Source organism: Amblyomma maculatum, chromosome 1 (genome assembly GCF_055883805.1).
Source record: "Amblyomma maculatum isolate TAMU_Amacu chromosome 1, ASM5588380v1, whole genome shotgun sequence".
Taxonomy (NCBI): Eukaryota; Metazoa; Arthropoda; class Arachnida; order Ixodida; family Ixodidae; genus Amblyomma; species Amblyomma maculatum.
Genome location: NC_139344.1, coordinates 475632749 through 475649693, shown reverse-complemented (window position 1 = coordinate 475649693; position 16945 = coordinate 475632749). Strand labels below are relative to the sequence as shown.

The 16945-nt window shown below is 46.7% G+C and overlaps 1 pseudogene; it reads right to left on the bottom strand.

Moving 5' to 3' along the window:
- LOC146210018 (uncharacterized) overlaps window positions 1-16945 on the bottom strand; it is a 495553-nt pseudogene that overhangs the window by 220013 nt on the left and 258595 nt on the right.

The following is a 16945-nucleotide window of genomic DNA, read 5'->3' as shown; positions in this document are numbered from 1 at the left end:
CGGCGCCGCGGGACGATGATGATGGTATGTACAATAGGACGACGATCATGGTATGTACAAATGAAATAAGATATATATATATATATATATATATATGAACAGAAGGTTAACACAACAAGCTTACAAATCTCTGCAAAACGATCGTTAGAAATTAACACGTAAAAATAACAACAAGGTACATGTATACTTTAGGAAGACGGCATAGGTGTAAAAAAGATATAACAATATAATAAGCAACACAATGTACAATAAAGATAAACAAATACCCATACAAGAAGTTTAATAACAGGCAGGAAAGAAAGTTTTCAGCGCGGATTTAATTTTTTCTTCTTCAGTTATACTTGTTAGGAGTGCACAGAGGTTATTCCAACCATTACTGGTCCGGGGAAGAAACGAGTTAGAATAGGCAACTGTGTTTGAGTGCGGAAAGTTTACCTTTTGACTGTGGTTAAGGCGAAATGAAATGTAGAATGGTGGTTGAACCCATAAGGAGCACGATGTTGAGTTGTGGTAGTATATTTTATGAAAAAGTGAGAGGCGGGATAGTTTTCTTCGAGACTATAACAGTGGGGCATGTAAGTAGGCTTTCATATCAGTAACGCTGGCTGTCCTTTGATAGTTATTGAAGATGAACCGGGCTGAGCGATTATGTACTGCCTCGACGGAGTGTATGAGAGTTGCTTGAACGTGGTCCCAAACAGATTAAGGATATTCTACATTATTATACATTATTAATTTTAATAATGACGGTGCAAGGGAGAAAATGCGAATACTGTATCCGAGAGTACGATTGGCTTTAGCGATGATGGAGTTGGTATGTGATTTCTAGATTACATCACTAATGACGATTACAACAAGGTAACGGTATGGCTTTGCAGATTCAAAGAGGGCGTTATTAAGTATATACATGGGACTCGTTACAACACTGCTAGATACCCTCATTAATTTGCATTTGTAAATGTTTAATCGCATGCACCATTTACTGCACGATTCGCTAATATTATTAAGGCCATTCTGATTTAATAGGAAATCGGAATTAATAGCAAGTTTCCGGCGCAAGACACCGTCATCAGCAAATTACAATTTTGGTGCGAATTCTGTAAGCTTGCCCTTTCTGTATGCCATGGAGGGGACTCGGACTCCTTCAAGCGAAAATTGCTTACTTTCTGCCCGGGACTGCCCATATCATGTATATGTAAATTACATAGTAATACGTTGTCAGTCTTGCGGGTGTGCGTGGTTTGACCCTTGATCGGGCTTGAAGCTGAAGCGTGCAAAATAATTACAAATTTTGCGCTCTAGCCGTAGACGTTGAGCTTTCAACCATTCTCTATGTCGGAATAGAGTAGGTTCAAAAAGACAGTTAGGAACGTGGTTTAAATTTGCAGTAACATCTTTTTGTTCGGCCTGAACGTGTTGTGCAGTGCGTGTCGTGCGATTTGTATCTAGTGAAGGCCACTGTTAGACGTCACACCACTTTGAGCTACTCCCCGCTAGAGTGGCGCAGTGGTTAGGGCTCTCGAGTACTGTGCTCGAGGATGCGGGATCGAATCCCGGCCTCGGCGGCCGCATTTCGCGCGGGGCGGAAAGCAAGGTACCTGTGTGCTGTGCGATGCCAGTGCCCGTTAAAGAACCCCAGGGGGTCGAAATGTCCGGAGTCCTTCACTACGGTGTCTCTCATAGCCTGAGTCGCTTTGGGACGTTAAACCCCACAAACCAAACCAAACTAAACTGTGAGCTACTGTCAGCGTAGTGTCATCTGGGGACGAACCTTTCGGGCCTCTTGATAGGCCGTGGAGTGCTGGGTGTCCGGCGTTGAAGAATTCTGGCGCTTTCTTGTGATACGGGTGCAAAGTCGTCCGGACTGGCGGTTCCAGCGCCAGCTGCGAAAGCCTCGACGCCAAGGCTGAGCCGAATGCTCGGTTGCAGCATGGACTCCGCTCTGGACGGCTGTGCTTCGGTCGCAAAGGACACCGATCCCACAGACACGGCTCGGCGGTCATCGGGAAGAAGCTGATGGATACGACCATCACTCGAGGCTTCCTTCGGTGAGCCTGAGCGAGGACGAGCCGCTTTCAGACTGCCACAAGTTATTGCTCAGTGTCAGGTCATATATGATTAGCTCTTGGGAATGTAAAAAATTTCCACTCGTAGACGCCTTGTGGTCTCTGCTGTGAATTCAGTGCAAATTATGAAACGTTGGGTGTAGCAGTTAACTGAGACGACACCTACATCGGGCACATTTAGCAAGTGTGACTTCTTTCATGAAAATATGAACTCAAAATTCAAATACTTAGTATTAGGTGACCACAAGCGGAATTGCAAGTTCATGTTGTGCTCTGTTTACTGTCGAGGAAGCTGTTCTGAGAGAATGTCTTAAAATACGTATTTTCCCAAGTTACAAAGAGCCTATCAAAGAAGCAGTGGTGAAACAATTAAGCTGCCGTATAACGATCAAGCCATCTGACCTATGGTCGACTTGGACAGCTGAAAACCAAAGCGCGCATGCATTCCCTTTAATTTTTGGAGGCTTAGGGGGACCTTCGACGTTTTCGTGTGTGAATGATCTGTATGTTTAAGAACAAAAGGATTGCATTGAGAGATATTGATAGCAGTGCACGTAACAGAAAAAACGTTCCTGGATAAACAATAATAGTCAGGTCTCTCTGGTTTCGTCGCTTAAGGAACGCACCAGGGGCTTCCTTTGTCGACATCGTCACTACCGAACCTTGCCGGCTGGGGCCGCCACCCAACGGCGAGGTCTTGGGCTGCACCCGTGCAGACGAAGACGAAGCGGCCAAGGCACCCTTGGTGCCCGACCAGGAAGGACCAGACGCGGCAGCAGCGCCGCCAGCGCCAGTCTCGGACATTTCTTCATCCAGCACATCGTCGTCCTTGCGGTACCTGAGCCGCTCCGCACAGAGGCAAGCGCAGCCGATTAAAATAGCAGTGGTACGATCAGGGCAACACGCAATCACAGTTCACCGATCGAACGCCGAATACACCAATAATAATTTTTCCCCTCCCCTCTGAAATGTATATATATATATATACCCTGAGCGCAAAATAAATAAATAAATAAACTCACAAGCATTGCCGATATATTGCACGCAGGGGTGTCTTCTGGCGGGCTATTGGTGTAAATCATTTATTTTTCAAAACTGCGCAAATAAAAATGAGGACAGAGCGAGAAACACAGGAACACGCGCAAATCGCAGAGCTTCTAACTGTTATTCGAAAGAATCACGGCAGTCTTTTTATACCCTCTGCAGATACCAGCAACAAAACAAACAACACCATCCGTAGCATTGACAACACGGGCGCGTTATCTGCTCAGAATGTTCCATTCAGTCCGCGACAAAGTACGGACTCCTGACCAGCACACAATTAACTCAAAAACCGCAAAAATCTAAACTCATCAAGACGAAGATTGCGTGCCACGTGCCTTGACCACCACAAGGCGGACACGCATTGAAGCTTTGACGAGACAACAAAACCAAAAGAGGGGGTTGCTGATAAACAGGAGAACGTAAGAAAAGCATAAAACCCAACAGGAACACGGTAACATGGAATGATGAGAACACTAAAAACGGAGCTAAAATAATGCGAAATCCAACAGGAACGCGTTTAAAGACAAAGGTGCGACCACTAAAATTGGAGCTAAAATAATGCAATACCCAACCACACCATAGACGAGGAGGAGATGAGACCACTGCTGCGAAACCGAAACCAGACAGCCTCAAGCTGATATACAAGCGAAGTCTAGGAGGCTTCAAGAGCAAAACCATGGAGCGACGCTTGAGGCGTCAGTCGTCTGGTGTTACCAAAAGAAAAACGCATGTCGTGTGTGCTCTGTTACGAAGTTTCTGACTTAACAAACGCGACATAGAGATACGCTGATGCCGAAACCCGGGATATACACCGCGACCTAACGAAGACAACTGCCAGTACTCGACGGCTACTAATAACGAAGAAAAAGCCAATTTCTACCCAGAAGTCGCCGCCAAATGCTACCAGAGTGCAGCGACATGGAACGACACAAAATGAAGAGAACAACTCTTCGGTGTCAGGTGACCCGACTCTTTTCCGATATTAACTCCTGAATGAAGAGCCGCACGGACAATGAAAAAGAACTCAGTGTTTTGTTGGTAAGAGTTAGCGCTCTGCAGACCCACCTGAAAGAAGTCGAGACGCTGGTGCCAAGGAAAGCAGCTGAGCAGGGCTACATCTAATCTATCGAGTATGGCGACCAGAACGTTACACACATTGCGAAGTTCCAACAGGAGAAGTTCAAGGAAAGAGGCAGTCGAAAGAAGAAACATCACCTAACGACGCAGCCATGACGTCCGGAGCCTGCCAGGTGAAGCTTCTTTGGTTAGAATTTATAAAATTTGATGAGAAGTGTCTTGAAATATATTTTGGGAGCAGTTCGAGCAAGATCCACAAAAACGACCGTCTGACGACCTTGGAAAAATTCGGATACCTAAAATAGGTGGTGACAGGCGAAGCAGCGAGAACTATACAGGGCCTCCCTCCCACATCGCAGTGCTAGTATACGACGCCATGTTGCTGCTCACCAGACGGCAAAGCGGACGCCATCTTGCAAGAGCACATGAGTGCGCTCCTGGACATCGAGCCTGTGCGGAGCGCCGAAGACATACGCTCCCTCCGGAGGTTATACGATACCCTCGTCTCTCGGATCCACGGTCTGCAGGCGCTTGGCCAGGAGTAGGAAACGTACGGAGCACTGCTCTTCCCCCTCGTACAGCGCGCGCTGCCCAAAGAATTATTGCTCCACTTCCATCGAACCGTGGCGAAGGAGGAGGCGTCGGAAACCATAAAACGGAGCCCGGCAGGAGGAGGAATTCTGCTGCGAGACGACGACGCACCGGGAGAATCAACAGAACAAGAAACAGCCACAAAAGGTACGCTGTCATTACTTCCGAAGCTGGTTGATTTTCTTAGGACTGAAGTGCAAAGCCGCGAAAACCTGTTTGCGCAGCAAAGTATGAGCAGGAAGCACCAGGTTTAAAGCCGAAGATGTTTAGCCCAGCAGAGAGTAAAAAGAACAGCGCTGGAACCAAATTTAATTCATCAGCAGCTCTACTGCACCAAACCGCAAAACCAAATTGTTGTTTCTTTTGCTAGGAGAGTAACTACGAAACTGCCGCATTGCTGCTAGCATTTCATTACAAGAAAAGAAGAAAATGCTACGATCGGGAAGGCGTTGCTTTTGCTGCATGAAACCGAATCACCCTGTTAACGATTACAGAAGTAACATTAGATGCACAATTTTGCAGGACGACAAGCCACAACCATGTGTGATCCGGAATTCACCCATCTGAAAGTAAAGGCAATTGTGAACGGTGTCACGACTGTCCCCATTGCAGTCAACGTCGGAAGAACCTAAAAGCGAGAAGTACTGCTAAAATAGCAAGAATATTGTGTGCCAGCGAACGTAAAGCTGTCTACTTACGTGCTGTGCTCTCTTTTACAGCGGAAGCCAACGGTCATTCAGTACTGAGAAAGCATCTGTAAAAATCGGTTCTAAAATTATTGGAAAAGAAACGCTGAAAGTTGCTGTGTTCGGCGGACACCAGTCAGAACGAGATTTTAACAGAGTGCTGGTGTCGGTAATCACGCACAATGGAAAGATGTATCAGATCGAAGTTATTGAGACAAACAATCTGTCAGCAAAGGATCCCGATTCCTGACCTCAAGATTAAAGAATTACTTGGATCCCTGACTGCTGCTGACATGACCTGCGATAACGAAAGGGGTGACCTACATTTGCTTATCGGCTCAGAGCACTATATACTGGGAACTTGTAACTGGAAGAAGCAAGAAGCTCAACCGGAAACTGCGAGAAGTGGAGACACCCTTTGGGTGATGGATTAAGAGCCCAGTAACTTGTGCACAGGACTTGTGACTCGCAATGTATGCAAATCACTACTCTACGCGTATCACTTGCGGAGAGAGAAACTGTAAACTGCTTGGAATGATTCTGGACTCTCCAGTCGATCGGAGTCACGGACAATGACAGCTGTGTGGAGCATGAGCTGCTTGATTCTTTCGAAGAAAATATCAGGCGCAGTGGTTCTAGATACGAGGTAGCGCTTCCATGGAAGGAGAGTATAGATTTACATGACAACAAGGAAGTTGCTGAAAAACGTTTTTCACAACTGACAAACCGCCTTCGAAAAACTCATCTCTTGGAGAAGTACGACGCTATCATCAGACAGTGTTGCAAGGAAGGCACAGCTGAACCGGTAGTAAAAAAAGAGGAAGACGGAAAGTGGATCTACTACATGCACCATCAGCCGGTCTTTCAGAAAACGAGTAATAAAACGAGATTACGAGTAGTTTTTAATGCTTCATCGTATGAACAGAATGCAAAATCCCTGAATCACAACCTCGAAAGTGGTCCGAATTTGACAGCCGACCTTGCAGTACCTAACTTCAGAAGCCGCAAAATAGCTTTGGTAGCCGACATTGAAAATTAATTTTTTTTTCAAATCGAGATCAGAGAGAACGACAGAAATGCATTGCACTTGCTGTGGCATTATGCACAACCGGATGCAAATTTACCAATAGGCGAGGTAAAGACTTTGCGAATGAAGCGCGTTCCCTTCGGAACCGCCTCAAGTCCTTTCTTGTTAACAGCGACTCTCCAGCATCATTTGAAGATTATGGAACGAGACTATCCGGAGACTGCTTCGCTACTGGCGTACGGTTTCTATGTGGATGACCTCTTAACAGGAGCAGAAAATGAAGAAGAAGCGCTGAATATCTATGAAGAAGCGAATAGAATATTCAGCCCGGCATCTATGAAACTGCACAAGTGGGCATCCAACAATCCGGCACTGAACGAGCGCTTTGCGTCGGATGACTGCGAAGCAAGTCACCTCGGGTACCTCCCAGTAGTTCCGAAAGTGCTGGGATTGACATGGAACCCAAACACAGATAACCTCACATTCACCCCACTGGCAAGCGGTCCACCCGAGCCAGGTAGAAGCACAAAGAGACTTTGCTCAAGAATACGGCGACACTCTATGACCCACTTGGATGGCTAGCTCCGTTCACCGTCAGGACAAAGGCTTTATTTCAGGAGCTATGGCAAAGAAATGTGGAATGGGATGATGTCCTACCGACGGATCTGGACACGAAGTGGGTGCAGGGGTGTGGGAACTAAACGAATTGGAAATAGTTCAAGTGCAGCGGTGCTACAAATCCGACACTGTCGAGACTACCGCCAAAACAGTCCTACACGTGTTTGCTGACGCCAGCCCTGTGGCATACGGAGCAGTGGGCTACATTTGCGCAACAGATGCTGATGGGATTAGAACTTCGAGCATCCTAATCAGCAAGTCAAGGGTCGCCCTGAATAAATAACCGACTCTTCCGAGACTGGTACCTATGGCGTGCCTCTGGGCTGCCAGACTGAATCAATATATTCTAAGAGCCTGAAAGAGCCACCGCAAGCGACGTATTTCTGGACTGACGCATTGGCAGCACTGCACTGGATTCTGGGAGAGCCGTCGCAATGGAAACAAGTTGTAAAAAATCAGGTAATGGAAATCTAGCGTCTTTCCGATACCGTAGCATGCAGGAATTGCCCAGGATCAGAAAATCCGGCGGGTGTCATGACTCGAGGAGTTACAGTTGCAGCTTATTGAGAGCTCCACCTGGTGGGAAGGAATGCACTGGATGAAGTCAACGGAAAACACATGGCTACAGATCTCTCCGAAGGAACATTCCGAAAATGGGCAAGAAAGACGAAGCGTAGAAGTCCTTCTTTCGACGAGTTCCGCAGAAGTTCCCACGCTGTTGGACACAGATCAACACAGCAGCGCCACACGACTGTTCCGAGTGACTACACGGGTATTTCGATACACCAAGAAGTTGTGACGTATGAGCAGTGGCAAGGGTCTGCTGACGGCAGTTGAACTGAATGAAGCCCAAAAGTATTTTATTCGGCAAACTCCTCGAGAGGAGCTGCAAATAGAAATTGAGTGGGTGAAAAAAAAGGTGAATGCTTTCCCGCAGACTCGCCTCTGAGAGACATTTCAGTATTTATTGACAACGAAGGCATGCGCATAACCGGCAGACTTCAACAGACCGACAAGCCGTACACCGAAAGTCATCCAGTTGTACTGTCGAGCCGACACCGATTGGCAGAACTGCTCGTGCGTGCTTCACGATGGAGCAAAAGATACACTGGTACTATTGAGAGAGAGGTGTAATCTTGTGCGAGCCCGACAGCTAGTCAAAAGAACCGTAAAAGGGTGCATAACTTGTCAGCAGTACAATGCCCGCCCAGCCACTGAAGTGAAAGCACCGCTTCCAAGTGATCGAGTGATCGAGTCTCAACCCTTTGAGGTAACAGGAGTAGATTTCGTGGGACCACTCCTGGTGAAAGGAGAAAACTAGCTTTACAAGTCCTACATCACACTGTTCACCTGTGCTGTAACAAGAGCGGTGCACTTAGAGCTCGCAAAAGACATGTCCGCAAAGTCGTTTCTGATGACTCTCAGACGTTTCATCTCGAGACGAGGTGTACCTCGAGCCATTTACTGTGACAACGCGCTCTCCTTCACGAAGGCCAACAGCGATCTCCTTTATCTATGGAGCTCCATCCGAAAACCAAAGGTTCTTGACTACGTCGGCAAACGTAAGAAAAGCACGGATCGAATGGAAGTTCATAGTAAAACGAGCACCATGGTGGGGCTGCTTTAATGAGCGCCTCACCGGATCGGCCAAAATTACGCTCAAGGTGATCGAATCCAAGTTTCTGACCTTCGGCGAGCTAACCACTGCGCTCGCAGATATTGAAGCTGTCTTAAATTCCCGACCTTTAACTCACGTCTTCGACGAACCCGGAGAACCGGAACTCGCTTGCCCTTCCTTCTTCTTTACAGGAAGACTCCTCACATCGTTGCCTAGCGTTGGGAAAATCGAAGAAAATGAGGTCAATGTATCAATTCACAGACTATGGATATGACGCCAGCCGAATACAGAAGCCTTCTGGTTCAGATGAACAAGAGAGTGCCTCGAAGAGCTGCTAAATGTGCAAAAGGAGAATGAACGCCCAAGAAAAGCACCCAAGGAAGGTGACCTGATACTCCTTCGTGATGGCTTGCAGCCACGCCAACAATGAAAGATTGCAGGAATTGAGAAACTGTTTCCAGGAAGAGACGGAGAGGTGAGATTGTGCCTGCTGAAGCAACATGGAGGATCAACTCTCAAGAGACCAATCCAGCTTTTATATCCCCTGGAACTCACATAAACGAAGCAAATGACAAGAGTCATTTTCGGGGGGAAGGGGGGAACGATGTGTTGGGAAACCGAAACTGAAAGCAGACAGCCTCAAGTCGATAGACAAGCCAAGACACGGAGGCTTCAAGGGCAAAACCACGGAGCGACGCTTGAGGCGTCATGTGTCTGGTGTTACCCAAAATAAACGCATGTCGTTCGTGCTCTGTTACGAAGTTATCTAAATCAGATAACTTCGTAACAGAGCACGAATAGCTCCGTTTTTAGTGGTCGTCATGTTCGTTAAATCAACGAACATGACGACCACTAAAAACGGAGCTATAAAAAAAATATCAAAAGAAAGCAACAGAACAACTATAATAAACGAAACAAAACCAAAAACACTCACAAAGAAGACAAAACAAAAAATGCAACCCAACAAGAACGCGGTAAAAGACGAAAAGACCAAAAGACTTAAGCATAACAGATCCAAAAGAAAAGGTGAAAATCTAAACATGACGGTACGCATTGACCCCTAGTAGAACCTCAATTTCTTTATATGGAAGATGAATGGATGGCGTGATCTCCGATGCATTGATCTCCGCTGTTAGCAATTAAAAAGCCCTCAATTATTTTTTTTTTGTCTCGATTCTTCGGTGGCGCATTATTGGCACAGAATGCGGAATATAAAGTTCCGGTATCGTGCAGCCAGCTCTACTTACATCGGCCAAACTTCGATAAAAGAGCGAGAGGAAATGAGCGCAATTGGTCAAGCAATGCCATTAACTGCTGAAGTGCTAAAAACGCGACTGTGCTGCGTTTTCAGAAGAAGCTGAATTCCTTGAAAAAGCGGGACGCAGGACAAAGGGAAATGGCTTTTTAATTGCTAAGAGCGCAGATCGATGTGTGAGAACGCCGTCCATTCTGCTTTCATACCAAGAAATTGAATTTTTAGAAGGGAGCAATGCTTACCGTCATGTTTAGTTTTTCACCTTTTCTCTTGGTTTACTTGTTGCTCTTTTACGTTTTATCCATATTTAGGTTCTCCCCTTTACTCCCGTTTCCTGTTTGTTTCCGTCGTTTTTAGGTTTTTTACGTTGGTTCTGTGTTGGATCCTTCTCGTTTAGTTTGAGATTAACTCCGTTTTTATTGGTCTCTTCTTCGTCTTTCACAGCGTTCCTTTTGGAATGCATTTTTTTAGTGTTTTAGTTTTTGATCTTGTCTGTTTTTTTTTATCTCCGTTTTTAGGGGTCTCATCTTCTCCTTGTCTGTGGGTTTTGCGTAATTTTAGCTCCAATTTTAGCAGTCTGATCTTCGTCTTTAACCGTGTTCCTGTTACGCAATATTTTAGCTCCATTTTTGGTGGTCTCATCAACGCCGTTTGCCGTGTTACTGTTGGGTTTTTGCTTTCCTAACAATTGCAAGTTTTTCAGCACCCCTCTTTTGGTTTTGTTGTCTTGTCTAAGCTTCTCGGCGTGTTCGGCCTGTGGTGCCGCGCGATCTTCGTCTCGAGTTTAAAGTTTGGCGGTTTCTGAGTTACTTGTGTGCTGGTCAGAAGTCTGTCCTTTATCGCGGACTGAATGGAACATTCTGAGCAGATAACTCCCCCATGTTTTTAATGTTACGGATGGTTTGGTTTGTTTTCTTGCTGATGGCTGCAGAGGATATGAAAAGAGTGCCTCAATCTTTTCGAATTAAAGTTCGACGTTTTGCGCTTTGTGTGTGTTCCTGTGATTCTCGCTCTGTCCTTGTCTTATTCGCGCAGGTTTGAAAATATACGCAGAGGAAATTCTCCATTTCGCCAGACGATTATTTTTCTGAGTGAAACCTTTGCAGCGGTACACTGATTATTAAGCCGCGATGTTAGCATTGTCTACGCTGAATCAGCACAAGACAATGCATATAATCCACTTGATTTTGCTCTGTTTACGAGCCAGTTCCGTAAGACGTTCCACGTTTTCCAGCCTGTTGCTTGTGGAAGGTCGCCCACATAGGGCACATCTCTTTCAGCTTAAAGTTTTATGGTGGTCCGTAGTTAAAACTTTGCAGTCTCAAACTGCCGCATATATGTGCTTACGAAATCACAGACACAGGATTTTCGCACTATGAAGTGAAGCCCTTTGAAAGCAGACCTATGGTGCCTTTTTTTTGGCGCGCCAAATTTAGATTTCTTGATTCTTGCACATGTGGTATATTTCTTTATTTATTTGCAATACTGCTCTAGTTAAGACCATAGCAGGTAGGCATTGCGTTCATAATATCGACAAAATGATGATGACAAGAATTAAAGCAGCTCTAGAAAAATATAGTATTAGGCAATTCTTAAAGACAAAAAACTAAACATGTGTTATCAAATTCGCGCAAACAGCACACAAATAAAGAAGACATACAAGTTCAAAAACAAAACAATGGGATAACAGGCTGTCGACTGCATTAAACAAGCGAACGAAAAAAAGAAAGCAAAATTTGTAACCGAATATATCAGCTCATACCGTGGCCTGTAGTTTGGAACAAAAACTTGAAAATGAATAAACGTTAGTAACAGATGAGTGCAGGCAATTCCATTCGCCTGTCGCCAACGGGAAGAAAGAATGTTTAAATGCTTCACTGTGACATAAAGATTCGTTTGCCGTGAACGCGTGATGGTTTCATAACTCTTGCTTATGTGATAACGAAACATACTGTGATAAGTCGATGTTAAAGGCGTTATGTAGTAGCTGATATAGGAATTTTATTCGCACGAACTTTGCCCTTGCTGATAGCGTTTTGAGCCCGGATATTACTGCTAGTTCCGTTGGTGAATCTGTTCGTTTGTATTTGTTATGAGTGAATCTTAGTGCTTTACGCTGTATTCTTTCAAGCCTCGAAATCTTAGTAAGAGGCTGGGGAAACGAAACGGTGTTAGCATATTCCAGTACTGGTTCAATAAAAGTCTTATAAGCTAAAAGTTCAGTTTGTGTAGGGGCGAGGTGGAAACATCTTCTAAAAAAAAATAACTTGCGCAATGCTGTAGCTGTGATGTTACTAATGTGTTCGCTCCAGCAAGTTCTGAAGTGTGACACCTAAATATTTGTGCTTGTTTACAAAGGTAAGTGGAATGTCATTCATTTTATACACAAAATTAGAAGGCTGTTTTTTCCTGGTTTCTGCCATTGTCATCTACCAGTTATTACATCAGTCAGCAATTTTTTCTAATGACCGGTCAAGGATGACATGATCTTCGTGGCTTCTTATTTCTCTGTATATTATGCAGTCGTCAGCAAAGAGTTTGATCCTACATTTAATATTGGCAGTAATATCGTTTATAGATATAAGAAATAACAGTGGTGCCCGAACAGAGCCTTGAGGAACTCCGGATGTGACCGATCTGGATTGCAAGTGGTGATAGAATACGAATGGTGATCGTCGATGCAAGCTATCCAAGCCAATATTTCGCTATCACCAATGAAGCTCCGCAACTTTGCTATTAGTTTCGATTTACACACGCAGTCAAATGCTTTAGCGAAATCGAGTAATATGATGTCAGTTTGGCTGCAGTTATCAATATTTAAAGCGAGGTCGTGGACTACTTCCATTAATTGAGTAATGGTAGATAAGCCGCGAAGAAAACCAAGCTGATGACGTGATAATTGCGTCGAGTACGACGCAATTATAGCATTGCGTCCAGCATAGTCATCGCTTCGCGGCCGTGGAATAAACGAAACGGAGTGAAGTGCGTCGTTTTTTGTGGCGCTGTGTTACATGCGAAGGTTACATAGGGAAGCATTGCGTCCCAGTTGCGATGGTCCTCGTCGACATACATTGAAATCCTATCGGCGATTGTCTTATTAAGCTGTTCGGTAAGTCCATTTGTTTGCGGGTGATAAGTGGTTGTTCTCCGGTGAAGTCCCATAACCTCTTCTGTAAGCGCCAAGGTGAAAGCCTTTACCCTGTCAGTTATAACTACTGCGGGTGCATTGTAGTCAAGTACAATTCTCTGCATAAAAAAGGTCGCAATTTTACCAGCGCTTCCAGAGAAGAGCTTTCGTTTCACAGTATCGGCTGAGACAGTCAGTGGCGACTACAATGTACCGATTACCGAGGAAGGACTACGAAAAATGGCCGAGTAAATTCATTTCAACTTGTTGGAACGGCACTTTTGGCTGATCAATAGGTTGGATAGTAGTCCGGCCGGCTTAGTCGCCGGAGTCTTTCGACGTTGGCACTCCCGCCAAGTTTTGACGTAGTGCTTGACCTCTGCAGTGAGCTTAGGCCAATAATATTTTTCGCGTATGCATGCCAGAGTTCGGGAAAAACACAGGTGACCAGAAGAAGGGTGGTCGGGGGACGCCTGCAAGACTTCGTCGCGAAAGGCCTTAGGTACGATGAAAAGACAAACAGCTTCCGTCGGCCCGTAGTTCTTCTTGTACAGCCTGCCGTCTCGTAAACAGAACAATGACAATCCGCGCGAGAAGGTTCGGGGCGGAGTCGGATTATTTCCTTCTAGATACTCAATGAGGGGCCGTAGTTGAAGGTCGTCTCTTTGTTGTTGAGCCAAATTATCCATGAAGATAGCGACGAGAAAAAGAGAGTCGTGTTCGAACTCAGTGCTGTTATGCCCAAGAGGAGCGCGGGACAAACAGTCTGCATCACTGTGCTTCTTGCCTGATTTATAGACGATGGTCACATCAAATTCTTGAAGTCTAAGACTCCAGCGTGCTAGCCGCCCTGAGGGATCTTTGAGGCTCGCCAACCAACAGAGTGAGTGATGACCGCTCACTACTCGGAAAGGCCGGCCATACAATAGGGGCGAAACTGTCACTGCCCACACAATAGTTAGACAATCCTTTTCGGTAGTGGAGTAGTTCACTTCAGACCGGGATAAAGTGCGGCTTGTATATGCGATTACATGTTCAGCACCATCCTGCCATTGTATAAGGATCGCTCCAAGGCCGGCGTTACTTGCGTCTGTGTGCAGTTCTGTGTCGGCTTGCTCGTCGAAATGATCAAATATAGATGCACGTTTTAGATGAGTTCGTAGTTTTTCAAAGAACCGTTGTTGCTCTTGGCGCCAGCAGAATGGTTCGTTCTCTTTTTTGAGGCGAGTTAGAGGCTCAGCCACCCGCGAGAAGTTCTTCACAAAACGTCGATAGTAGGCAGAAAGACCCAGAAAATGATGCACGCTTCGCTTGTCGGTTGGAATAGGGAAAGCAGCTAGGGCGGCTGTCTTGTCGGGGTCTGGTCTAACGTCCTTGGCACTCACAATGTGGCCCAGAAACTTCAGCTATTGAAAAGCGAAATAGCACTTTTCTCACTTAAAGGACAGACTGGCTGAGCGAATGGCTTCGAAAACGGCACGCAGGCGCCTCAGGTGTTCCTCAAAGGTATCGGAGAAAATCACAGCGTCATCCAGGTACACAAGGAAAGACTGCCATTTCAGGTCAGAAAGCACAGTATCCATCATCCGCTGGAAGGTCGCAGGAGCCGAGCATAGGCCGAAAGGGAGCACCCTGAATTCGTACAAACCGTCCGGGATAATAAAGCGGTCTTCCCTCGGTCGCGTTCGTCCACCTCTATCTGTCAATAACCACTGCGTAAATCGAGCGATGAGAAGTATTTGGTATGACGCAGACGGTCTAGGGAGTCATCAATGCATGGTAGAGGATAAACGTCTTTTTTTCTGTAACCGGTAATCAACGCAGAACCGTAGGGTCCCATCCTTCTTCGCCACTAGGTCAACAGGCGACGCCCACGGGCTCATCGATGGCTGGATCACGTCGTCCTGTGGCATTTCCTGAACTTGCCGGCGAATTGCATCCTGCTCCTTCGGAGAGACCCGATAAGGTGACTGGCACAATTGTCTCTGGTTTTCGTCGACTATAATTCGGTGCTTTGTAAATTGTGAGCGGTGTCTGTCTAACCCTGGAGGTCGTTGCGAAACAGTCCCGGAAAGAGTCGATAATGGTCTCTAAGCAGCGTTTTTGATTAAGCAGGAGGTCCGGGTTGACGTCGGTTTTAAGTGGAGTAGTCGACTTTTCTAATGACTTCATGATTTAAGACAATGATTATTGTGCTGCGTATTCCGGGAGCTCTTCAAAATACGCAATCGTTGTTTTGCTCGCCAAACATTGCGGTTCACAACCGAAGTTTGTCACCAAAAGTTTGGTTCGCCTGTCCTTCAGTTCAATAAGTCCTCGGACTACACAGACTTGTCGACCCAGGAGAGGCGACATGTTGCCTTCGACGATACCACTAGTTCCGGGGTGGCTATCGCACTCTACAGTCACAAGCATGCTGGATCTTTGCGGTATAACAACGTGGTCGTCACCGACTCGCAGCTTTGGTATGTGTTGCTGGGGTTCAGCGCCAAGAGTACGGTGGGCAGCAAACGACACGATTAGGTCCTTAAAATTGATCACACCGCTATACTCCTGGAGGAAATCCAAACCGAGTATCAGGTCCTTGGAGCACTAGGGAACCACTGCGAAGCAGCCTGGGAAAGTTACGCCTCGGATCTGTATTCGCGAGATACAGACACCAATCGGTGTAACCACATGGCCGCCAGCTGTTCGCATCTGCGGCTCAGTCCAAGGAGCCAAAACCTTTCTGAGGGTCGTGGCTAGCCGACTGCTCATTACCGAAAAATTAGCCCCAGTGTGCACGAGTGCATTTACGTACCGGGTTCGGCGGTTACGATAATTTCAGCGGAACCCAATTTTTCGCAGCTCGTCGGGTCGAGTCGCCGTCGGCCGGCACGTCGCGGTATATTGTCGGATGGAGGCTCTTGGCTCTGTACAGCTGCGGCGGCCCTACCCCCGGAGGACGCAGTTTTTAGTTTTCCCGCCGTGGGGACGTGCCTCTGAACTGGCCCGAGGTCGAAGGGTGGTTGGGAGACGAGAACCTTCTTGGGGACGGGGATCTGAACTGACGTCGTTGTGCAGTAGGGGGCTGCACGTTACCGGCCAAGTAGTCCTCCATCTCCTGAGGTCGCTCACCGTAGCGCGGTCGAGGTGCGTCGGGAAAAAAAACCCTGAGGCCCATCTGGCGGTAAGGGCAGTCGCATCGTACGTGGCCGGGCTCCTCGCAGTGGATGCACAATGGGCGGTTGTTTCGCGTTCGCCACACGTGTGTGTGCTTTACGGATGGCGGGCCTGAATTCCTGCTGTGGGGTGGGCACAGCTGGGACTTGGTACTGCACAGGAGCAACAAGAGGAAAGGCTTGTGGCACTGGCGCAGGTTTTCACAGCACGTCGCTGTAAGTCATTATGTAGGGCTCTGGTTGCGGCGTTACCGGAGCTGGCTGCACCACTCGCCGGATTTCATTCCGGACCACGTCCGCTACTGCAGCGACGCTTGCCTGTATAGCTTCAAAGCGTAGTTGCTGGAACTCGTCACGCACAATGTTCCGCACAAACTCTCGAAGTTCCTCAGCCGGCAGAGACGTAGCGGGTAGTGATGGGCGGTTGCTATAGAAGCAAGTCGGCCATACAGTGCGCTCCGCTATTGCAAGGAACGCTCCATACTTGTTGCCTCTTTTGTAGATTCCGCCACAGTTGTCGGACGGTTGCGGACAAGACCGGTAATCAACTGCTCCTTTACGCCCCGCATTAGGCGGCGCACCTTCTTGGCCTCGGGCATAGCTAGATCAGCCCGATTGAAGAGTTGCGTCATATCTTCAATGAACATGGCAACACTTTCATTTTGCTGCTGCGAT